The sequence below is a fragment of the Sprattus sprattus genome (genome assembly GCF_963457725.1).
Source record: "Sprattus sprattus genome assembly, chromosome: 10".
Taxonomy (NCBI): domain Eukaryota; kingdom Metazoa; phylum Chordata; class Actinopteri; order Clupeiformes; family Clupeidae; genus Sprattus; species Sprattus sprattus.
This window is the reverse complement of record NC_137908.1, coordinates 4,267,916-4,278,507: the sequence shown is the minus strand read 5'-3', so window position 1 is coordinate 4,278,507 and position 10,592 is coordinate 4,267,916.

Sequence of the window (10,592 nt, the reverse complement as noted above, 5' to 3'; positions counted from 1 at the left end):
CAGGAGGGACAGACCAAGGCGGGCAGGAGGGACAGACCAAGGAGTCCAGAGGCAGAGCCCCGCGTCAGGCACTAAGCACCCGGGCCAGATGCCAGCTCCTGACAAAAGCCTCCGCCGCTCCGCACACTCCTCTCACAGAGACGGCGTCGAACTCTGGCTCTCCTGGACGCTTCTCAATCCCCCAATATTGCCGTGGAGATCGCCGTCATTGTCGGACATTTCAGTAAGTATTTTGATTTTTCTTGTTTTTTTGCTTTCTGTTTGTTTTTTTTCAGTCATGCTTGGCTTGTGAGTGTTTTGTGTTTTTTTTTCTTCTTCTTGTCTGCTCGTGTTCTTTTGGCCCGCTCTGGGCGTGTGGGGTTGTGTTGTGTTGAAACGTCTTGTTGTGTTTTGGAGGGAATCCGCTGCCTCTCCCCTCCGGGCCTGAGAGGGTGAGCGGGTTTAAGCCACCCCGTCTGCCCTCCGTACACCCAAACGGAGCAAACAGGCTAAACTACTCCGTGAGCCGCCGGCTTCCACTATCACCACAAAAAGACACCAAGCGACTGCCCCAGCCTGCTGTTCACACGCACTCTCTCCTGTCCTCTTCTCCTCTCCTCTCCTCTCCTCTCCCTCGCTCGTTCGTTCGTTAGTTCTCTCGCTTCTTCTCTTTGTTTTGGCGCGGCATGGCCAATCTGGGCAGGGATGAAGGGGGGGCACGGCCAGACCTGTGGGCAGGGGGGCGATGCCAGCTCATGCCCTCTTCTCCCCTGGGCTTGTTTCCCAGCGTACCTCTGTCTCTTTCTTGTCCCGCCAGCCGCCACTCAACCCAACGTGGAAACGGACGCTCCTCTCCTTCTTTTTTCCCCCCCCTGCTCCCCCTTTTTTTTCTCTTTTCCCTTCACCAGCTTTTTTCGCCATTGCTGCCCGTTCGTTCCCCTTCTGCTCCTCGAGGCTTCGAACTCGCCACTCCGGCCTGGTAGTCGACGCCCCGCCAGGTATTTTTTACATTTTATCTCCGCCCGAACTCACACACTTTTATTGTAATGCCTTTGTTTTGTTTCGTTGTTCGCTTTTATACTGATATCTCCTTCACTCGTATCCTGCTACTCTTCCTCATGCCTCTGCTCCTCCTCATCCTCATCTTCATCGTGTACACGTGTCTGACCAACCCTGCGCCATTTCTCCCTTACTTGTTGCATTTATGCTACGCAACCATATTGGCCATATTGATTTTCAGACAGATCAAAACTGTTGTGTGAATGTGCAAGAGGAGAGCGATATGTTGACCAGACAGTGATAGGTGTGTGTGTTCAGAGTCCAGCTCCACAGACTCCAGAGTGTATATGCAGAACGCATAGCAGGTCGAAAAGAGGGGAGGACTAGCGCGTGTCTTTCATGGCTAAATGTGCTCGTTTGAGAGCCGACCTCTGCTAAGAAATAAGTGCGTTATCGTTTAGAGGCGAAGGGAAAGAGACTGATCTTAAGATGGACCATGACTTCTATTCCCAAGGCCCCAAAAACAAGCATCTAGATAAATGCCCAAGTCATTTTCCACAAGTTGGAACAAGGATTAACTTTCAGATAACAAACGTGCTGCCTAAGCAGCCAAAACGCTTTGTCTTTTGACTCCTTCTATCTTCGTGTGGTGTTGTAGTGGAGTACAGTACAAACTTGTTCCTTCCCTCCAAAAAAACCCAGAACTTTCTGGTATCAATTTGACAACAACAAAAATATTCATATTGCTTAAAATCATTCTCCAAACGGTGTCCCAGAGATTATGAATTTTAGGGCCACATTTTGACTCATTACTTTAAAGGTGTTGATATCCTGCTATTTATTCTACATGACAAATTTAACACATCGGACCAGTACTTTAAAACTGACTTCAACTTTAACTAGTTTTAAAGCTGTCTGTCTGTGTTGTACACATAAAACTCCTAAAAATGTATTACAAATTCAACATACAGATTCAAATCCATATTCAGATTATACATTTTTATTTGAATGTGCAACTGTGCTAGTAGGTTGATATGGGTGACTGCTAAAATCAGTCTGAGCCGTTTCAACTGATATGAATCAATTTGAAACCAGTCTAAACCAGATCGGACTGATTACGATTATGTCCTGTGATCGCAAGCTCCATATCAAGATTGTGTCTCCAAAAGACGGAATCACTACTCCGACTTCTGAACCAACCATAAACCCAAACTACCTACCTAGCAAATAAGCTTTTTCTCAGTGTCATATAACCCTTTCCTCGTTATGATAAGATGCAGCAGGCATCTCTTAGGCGTTTTTTGAACAATATATCACAAATCCAAATCAAAACAGGCAAAGTCTACACAGTTTTCCTCCGTGTTTTACAAACAGTCCAAAGGGGGAGGGCCCTAATGTAATGTAACGAGAGGCAAGGCGAAGAGAGGAGTTTCTAACAGAGGGTGGAGTGACAGGGCGAAAAATTTGACTACTTCCTCCTCCCCTCGTCTCCTCAGATGAACCCGTCACGTTACTAGATATTTTTCTCCGGCACGCCATTCCTGCTTCCTGCTATTTTCGTCCCTTCCCCCCACGCCACCCGCCCTTGTCCCCTTCCTCGCCCTGTGTGGTTGTGGTTACCAGGAACAAAGCCGGTGGTGCTTTTATCAGGAAGTATGGGCCGCACAAACACTCTCAATGGATTGCAGTCAAGGCCAGGCACAAGATAGCCACTCAGAGATAAACATACTGGCCTCACTGTTGAATCAGAAACAATATGTGCAGACGCTCAAATCTCTTTAACCTTTGCAGTTGGTTACAATGCCTGGAGCTTAGCTTAAGTACCCTGATACACAAGCATGGTTAGGCAAACACAAAAAAAACAGCCTATAATTAAGCAATCATGACAGTAAGTTCAAAGTGTAAAGCAGCAATATATTTCTGCTTTAAAATTGTCGATATAATATATTATATTAATATTAAATTATCGCATAACAACCGTGTTACACTTTACTTGGCACGACTTTTAACTTTGGACGAGATTACATCTTCATGTGGTTTCATGTGTCTGTGAGAGATGTGTGCTTTTCCTCAGCCGCACCAGGTCACAAACAGCCCTAGTACAGACCCCCCCCCCCCCCCCTCCCCCATTTCAAAAGCTGTTTAAGAAGGGTTCAGTCTTCAGTGGGTCAGTGTATTTCAGATGAAAGGAGGAGAGCGAGTGAGAGAGAAAAGGCACCATGTGTCGTATCACAAATCAAGATGGCCTGATTCTTGCTCTTTGAGGAGTGAGTTTGTTTTTTTGCAACTCATTACAGAATTGTTCAGCATAGATCTAGAATTTCCATTGGCTGTCATTCATAACGGTCGCTTAAGTCCATTATTACATGTTCCAATGGAACCCTCAGCTGGCTTGGGTCCATTCCAGAGTCGACTGCTATCAGGATGGCCTTCAGCAGACCTCACACGCCACAGGAAGAAGTCAAACAAGGTCAAGCTCGAGCAAACTTCCTGTTTAGCTTTGCTATTTTAGCATACGGGGCGTGCTCCTTGAGCTCTGCGCACTGACATGAGTTTGAGAGAGAGTGTGCTCGCTAGAACAGCGAGGCCAAGACAAAGCTATGACACGTAGATCAATGGTTTGGCTCACAAAGCACACTGCTTAACGTCAAACTATCAGGGACTTTCTGAAACAGGAACATTTTAGAGCAGCTCGTTTAGGAGTGCTGTGTAAATATATTGTATTTCTGAATTTTTACTTCCAGTAATATATTAAGGATTCCTTTCATTCAAGAAGTTACACTTGGTGATTAACACCATCAATAATTCAAATTAGTGAAATATGTATTTTATTCAGGATAACTAATGCGATCAATTAGGTTAGGGTATCTTTATAGTAGCCTAAATGTATGCATCAGTTAACAGGAAATAACAAACTACAACACTAAAGGCCGATTTAGGGTCGTTTTAGACGCAGAGCCGTAAGCACGTAAGATACATAACCCCCCCTTGCACGGTAAAATACCCCCCCTTACGTGCTTAAGTGCGTCGCCCAAAATTCCTGACTATGCGACTAAAACACTACGGCTCTACACAGCTCGCAAAGGCTGTGATTGGCCGGCTACCACAGCCTTTCACAGAGTCTCACGTTTCCGGGTTAATAGCATACTACAGTCTTTTTTAGACCAAGACATTTTTTTAAATCATGAATACCCTGCAGACCGTCTCACAAGCCTTTTCTTATGGATTAGGAACAAACATAACAGAAGAGGTCCGAAGACATGAACTCCTTTACAAATCCTCTTTAAACACTTATAAGGACGCTCAAATTACCGCAAATTTATGGAGAGAATATCCCATTCTCACCCGCGATTGTTTGGAGAGAATGTGGTCATTCACGAACAAATAGGTACTTTCATATTCATTTTCCGCCACTTGTGAGTCATGGTGATATCTTTCATCTTTCATATTGACGTGAATCCATCAATTGCACCAGCGAGTTTGATAGAATGAGCCCGGTCTGCTCATATACAAAAGTTAACAGTAACCTGCCGTTACCTTGTGGCCAGCACCATTGTAGTTACAAGCATTGACAACATGATGAGATTCTCTCGCCGTTTACCACCTCATCTTTGAATAATGTAACTAATAAACACATCGTTTTAAAGCCTGTCGCAGTCATTAAAAGATGTGTCAATAAACAAACTTTTGCGTCATGTGCTGTCTTTTTCGCCACTGGTACTGAATTGCCAACATTTGTATTTTGTGTAACACATGTATTCATAACATCAAGCCTTTCGCCCACTACACTTTCATGCTCCGGTAAGTTTTTTTCCTTTGTCCTGCTGCAATAAATAGGCTTACTTACCTCAAAATAAATCTACAGTTCTGGTGTCAATTTGCTTTGCAACACGCAACACGGCTCACAAGCCTTGCAACACGGCTCTGCGTCTAAAACGAACCTTAAATCAAAACTTGTCTTAAACAAGTTCCTTGTGTAAATTACGTGCTTACGGCTCTGCGTCTAAAACGACCCTAAATTGGCCTTAACATTACTCCATTCAATAATGTTCAGTAATTTGTTCATGTTTGTGGCATGTGGCATCAAATGAATATATTAGTGCTGTCAGTTTAACGCGTTATTAACGGAGTTAACGCGAACCCATTTTAACGCCGTTAATTTATTTATCGCGCGATTAACGCGATTAAATATTTTGAGTTAACTATGACAAAAATGCGATTAATCGCAATTAAATATTTTAATCGTTTGACAGCACTAGAATATATCATTTATAATCAACTTATTGATTAAGTGCCATTATGCATAAAAGTGTTATCTGTAGATGGTGCTGTTGAAGACCTGTTTGAGACCTGCTTTAGACCTGTGGTAATGTTACAATCCTAGGCATGAAGAAGAAGTATGCTCGTTTGTCTTGGTCACATTAGTCAGGAGGGGAAGTCGAAAAGAAACACAACAAAACCTAAACAGGAAGGAGCCGGACGCAAACAGTTAATTCTGCCTATAGAACTCAGAGGTGGCGCCAGATCTAACGGCATATTTGACTAACAATAAAACCTCCCATATTGAAGCTTTTCTGTGTGTACACACACACACACTGCATGCACACACACACACACACACTGCGCTAACAGGAAGTGCCGGTGCAGGGACGTGGGGGCATTGTGTGTAGGTGACGTGGAACACAGTGCAGAGGGCACGGCAACGGATGCCTCACAGATGGCAGAACCACACGCCATGCCAAACTTCCCGAGCGCCGTGCCAAAACCCCTCCACCACAAACAGGAAGCTTTCTCCACACTCCTTATAGCCTGTGTGACACTGGAAGGCAGGGGGGTAGCTGGTTAAGAAGTAAACAGCTTCGCTTCACCTGCTATTTATCTCCTGAATGCTAACAAGCTAAATAGCAGTGAGATGATCCTCACATTAACACATGTTCTCTAACAGAGTCCGCTTTTCATCCCATTTAGCCTTTAAATACTCACAGGTAACAGTTACAGGCCAATACACATTCAAATGTGTCATCAATTAACTTTCACTTTCCTTGTTATTTAGCATTGGCATAGTCACAGGCTGAAAAGCAGTGAGATGATTATCATATCAACACTTTGTCTCCAGCAGGGTCTGCTTTCCGCCCTAATTAGCTTTAGCTTAGAGATCATACATTAATAACTTGCCATCAAACTACTTCCACCTCCCCCATTATTCAGCATTTGAATGTTGACGGGCTTACCAGTGAGATGATCATCATGCTAACACCATGTTCTCCAAAGGCTCTGCTCTTTAGCATTTGAAAGGTCATAGCCAGCATAGCATTACATGCCACCCAACAGCTTTGTATCGCCTGCTAATAACCACTTAAACGCTCAGAATACAGACCATACCCTAGATCAGGGGTGATAAACTCAAATACACAGAGGGCCGAAATAAAAAAAATGGGTGTAAGTCAAGGGCCGGACAGTGGAGCAAGCGCTCCCTAAATTGACGTATGCTACCAACGCGGGGACAGTGCATTGTGGGACTTACCAGCGGCCGCGGGAGACAAGCTCTGATAGATAAATAGATTGATACTTTATTAATCTTGAGGGAAAATTAGGCCAACCAAATTCAATTTTACCGTTGCTCATTCAAATCATTGGAACTTTTTGCAACATTCTGAGGAGCTTGCGGGCCAGATTAAATGGCTTGTCGGGCCTGATCAGGCCCCCGGGCCTTGAGTTTGACACATGTGCCCTAGATCATCATAATTTTTTAGCAAAGAGGTCCAACAACTTCCATTTTGGAATTTGAATAGTCTGGAACTAGAGAGCTGGGTGTGTCATGTCATCTCCCTCTCGACTCTCCCCTCTAGAGACCACATGAGACTCCCCAGGTCGTCCAACACAACCAGAGAGCTGATCATCATCATTTTTAAGCAAAGAGGTCCAACAACTTCCATTTTGGCATTTTGTAACAGGTACCGCAGCACTTAGCTGACAGATAATATTCTGAAATTTCAGCAAAATAATTGAAGAGGCAGGACAACAGCTTCTTAACTTTTGCGTTCTCCGCAGTTTCTTTATTGAACTTGAGTTCACCGATTACCACACGTTCTGCAGATCACCTCATCACTTCCGCCCTGCTGGCATCAAACACTTTATTTCCCTTCAAAATAAAATACCTTCTTAAAATCGATGAAAGCAGTATTATCAAAATAAAACACCATTTTGAAAAACACAAAGATAACACTTTTGTGGATGTCACAATTTGAATAGTCTGGCACTAGAGAGCAGGGTGTGTCATGTCATCTCCCTCTCTACGCTCACCTCTAGAGACCACATGAGACTCCCCAGGTCGTCCAACACTTTCCATCTTCCCCATCTGTGTTCATCTTTCTTTGGTGAAGATCTCTGCCACTGGAGGTGTCTGTTTACAGCTGTCTGTCTGTCTGTCTGTCTGTCTGTCTGCCTGTCTTCCTGTCTGCCTGTCTGTCTGTCTGCATTCCAAGATCCTCTCTCCAGATTAGATTTGGAGGGAGGATCTCGGAATGCCAACAGAAATACAGACAGAAGTAGGCCAGGTCATAACCTCAGCTTTCACTGGGATAGTTAGTAGCAGGAGATCAGAAGTAGTCGAAACTCGCTAACATATACGGTAGCAGTCAGGCGTAATTATTTATGTGGGAAGACATACTATACTGTTAATGAAGCAAATTATATCTCACCTAAAATTAAAAAAAGGCAATATGATCCTGCAAAGATGAATTATTGTTAGCGTTGTACCACATAGTTGCAATTTCAGTACAAATACAAAATATGATGGGGAAAAGGACTATCTGGCCCCTCATACACACACTCGCACACACACACTCACACACACACACACACACACACACACACACACACACACACACACACACACACACACACTTTCTCCTCTGTGTCATCTGAATGGGTATCTGTCCCTCCATCTCATTCTGTGGCACAGGATCCTGACACCATTTACCGTCTAATTAATTCAACGTCTCAATTAAGGACTCTAAGAGAGCCTATCCTCTGTCCTCTCCTCCTTTCCTCCTGTTCTTCCTGTCTTCTTTGCTCTCCTCCTCTCCTCTCATCCTTTCTCATTTCTGTTCCCATTTTAAATCCTCTCCTCTCTCTTCACCCCTGCTCTTTCCTGTTCTCTCCTCTCCTCTCACTGCCCTGCTGTTCTCTCCTCTCCTCTCACGGCCCCTCACTGCCCTAATGCCCTGCTGTTCTGCTGGTCTCTCCTCTCCTCTCTCTGGCCCTGAAGATCCCTTACTGCCCTGCTGTTCTCTCCTCTCCTCTCACGGCCCCTCACTGCCCTAATGCCCTGCTGTTCTGCTGGTCTCTCCTCTCCTCTCTCTGGCCCTGAAGATCCCTTACTGCCCTGCTGTTCTCTCCTCTCCTCTCACGGCCCCTCACTGCCCTAATGCCCTGCTGTTCTGCTGTTCTCTCCTCTCCTCTCTCTGGCCCTGAAGATCCCTCACTGCCCTGCTGTTCTCTCCTCTCACGGCCCCTCACTGCCCCAATGCCCTGCTGTTCTCTCCTCTCACTGCCCCAATGCCCTGCTGTTCTCTCCTCTCCTCTCTCTGGCCCTGAAGGACCTCAATGCCCTGCTATTCTGCTGGTCTCTCATCTCCTCTCTCTGGCCTGTGAAGATCCCTTACTGCACCAATACCCTGCTGTTCTCCCCTCTCCTCTCACTGCCCCTCACTGCCCTGTTGTTCTCTCAAATCGTTCCCATCGGCGTCCGCTGTCATCAGTTCAGAGCGCAATCCTACATGCAAATGACCTGCCCTGCCGCCTTTCAACGGCCTCTGCTTCACATGCTAATTTATGCAAACCGACAAGTCCTTCTTCACACACACACACACACACACACATATACACACACACACACAGACACACACAGACACACACACACATAACTCTCGATCTGACCCCGTCTAGCAACCCAGAGGAATGGAGGCAGTCTGCCAGCCAGTGGCATTGTCCTTAGCTCTCAGCTGGAACTTTAACACGACTCAGCACCACCATTTTCAACCATTACTCACATTTAAGTTTGTTTAGGTGAGCTGACGAGTCGTATTCCTTTAGGACACATACAATATTGGAGATAGCAAATATGGGGTTATATTTTTGCTGCGTCATGTCAATGAATCAGCGACATCCTGGTTAGGCTGGTAACGAGCACATGTTCGTTTCACCAGCCTGGAACGAAAACTGCTTCTATAACTTGTGGCAGAGAATTAATGTCATGTAACTAACATACAGACACGCATTGCTTTTATGTTGTGTGACACAAGTCAATCTGTATTGTGATATGTTGGACTGCTTATCAGCTGTCTGGTCTGTGTTGCGGGATTTTGGTGTAATCGTCGTTAAGTTCTAGAGGAAATATCCTGTGTCTCCCCCTTCGTGTTGACTTGAGAAAGCTAAGTCCTTCCCTAAAATGGCCGAAGAGCGGCCATTTTGTTTGGTCTTCTCTCTCCCCTCTTTGCATTGGTGGCAGCAGCCTATATACGCATGGCTTTGTGCAGGCTAGCGGGAGTCAGCTGGGGGAAGCCATGTTTAAACTCTGCTCTTTACTTCTGCCTGTTAAACAGCAAGCTTGCGCTGGTTTGTGGGGCGGTAAAGAGCCAAGTTTGTGAGAAAACGGGCACTCGTTCCTCCTGGCGCTGCTTGCCTCTATTTCACGCCAACCTCTCTGGATGCCAGTGAGTTACGCTTAAGCCTTCCAGAAATTAGCACACTCTGAGAAGCCCATCGCACCGCTTCATGATGGTGTTGTAATGCTCTGAAGGGGAAAAAAGCCACTGCCTTTGTAAGTACAACAGGCAGCCTTTTTCATCCTAATGACCCACCTGTGTCGGGTGCTAGGACGCTGTCAGCTAATTCCTTGGGACAAAGTCAGCATTCAAGTTGAACATTTCTGAGGTGGGCTGTTGTATGGATTCAGTTGGGAGCTTAAATGGAACGTCACTCCCTGTTTTTTTTTTTAGACAATCAAATTGTTCCTTGGGGGGGATTCCCTGTAAAACTGTTACCAGACTCCCTCCTGTGATATTCAAGATAATGTCAGGCAGAGAACTCTCATCCCATCAGCAGGCTAAGGGCTGAGAGGAGCCTCGGACTCCCCCACCAGTGGGAGGCTATAGCCCTGACCTGAGCCAGTCCAGGTTTTAGCAGGCGTGGATACACTTTCTATTAGCCTCAGTGTAACAGGCGTGGATACACTTTCTATTAGCCTCAGTGTAACAGGCGTGGATACACTTTCTATTAGTCTCAGTGTAACAGGTCGCTTAACCCTTCAGCAGGCACCATCACACCAGAGTTTGTAGAATGTTGAAAGAACGCTCTAAAGAACATTTGGCTCCGTCTAATATATCGTGGAATTTCAGAATCTTACATTGTGTGATGAAATAAGAACGTTTAACACTCCCCTGCTGAAGGGGTTAATGTGAGGTCATTTGGAGCTGGGTGTGTGTGCATGCTTGAAGCACTGATGCATGTTCAGTATATCCACTTGTCAACTGGTTGATGTATTTTCACTCAACAGGTCCCTCTGTGAGCTGTTTGCATTGGCACATTTGAACCCTTCCTCCTACATCCTG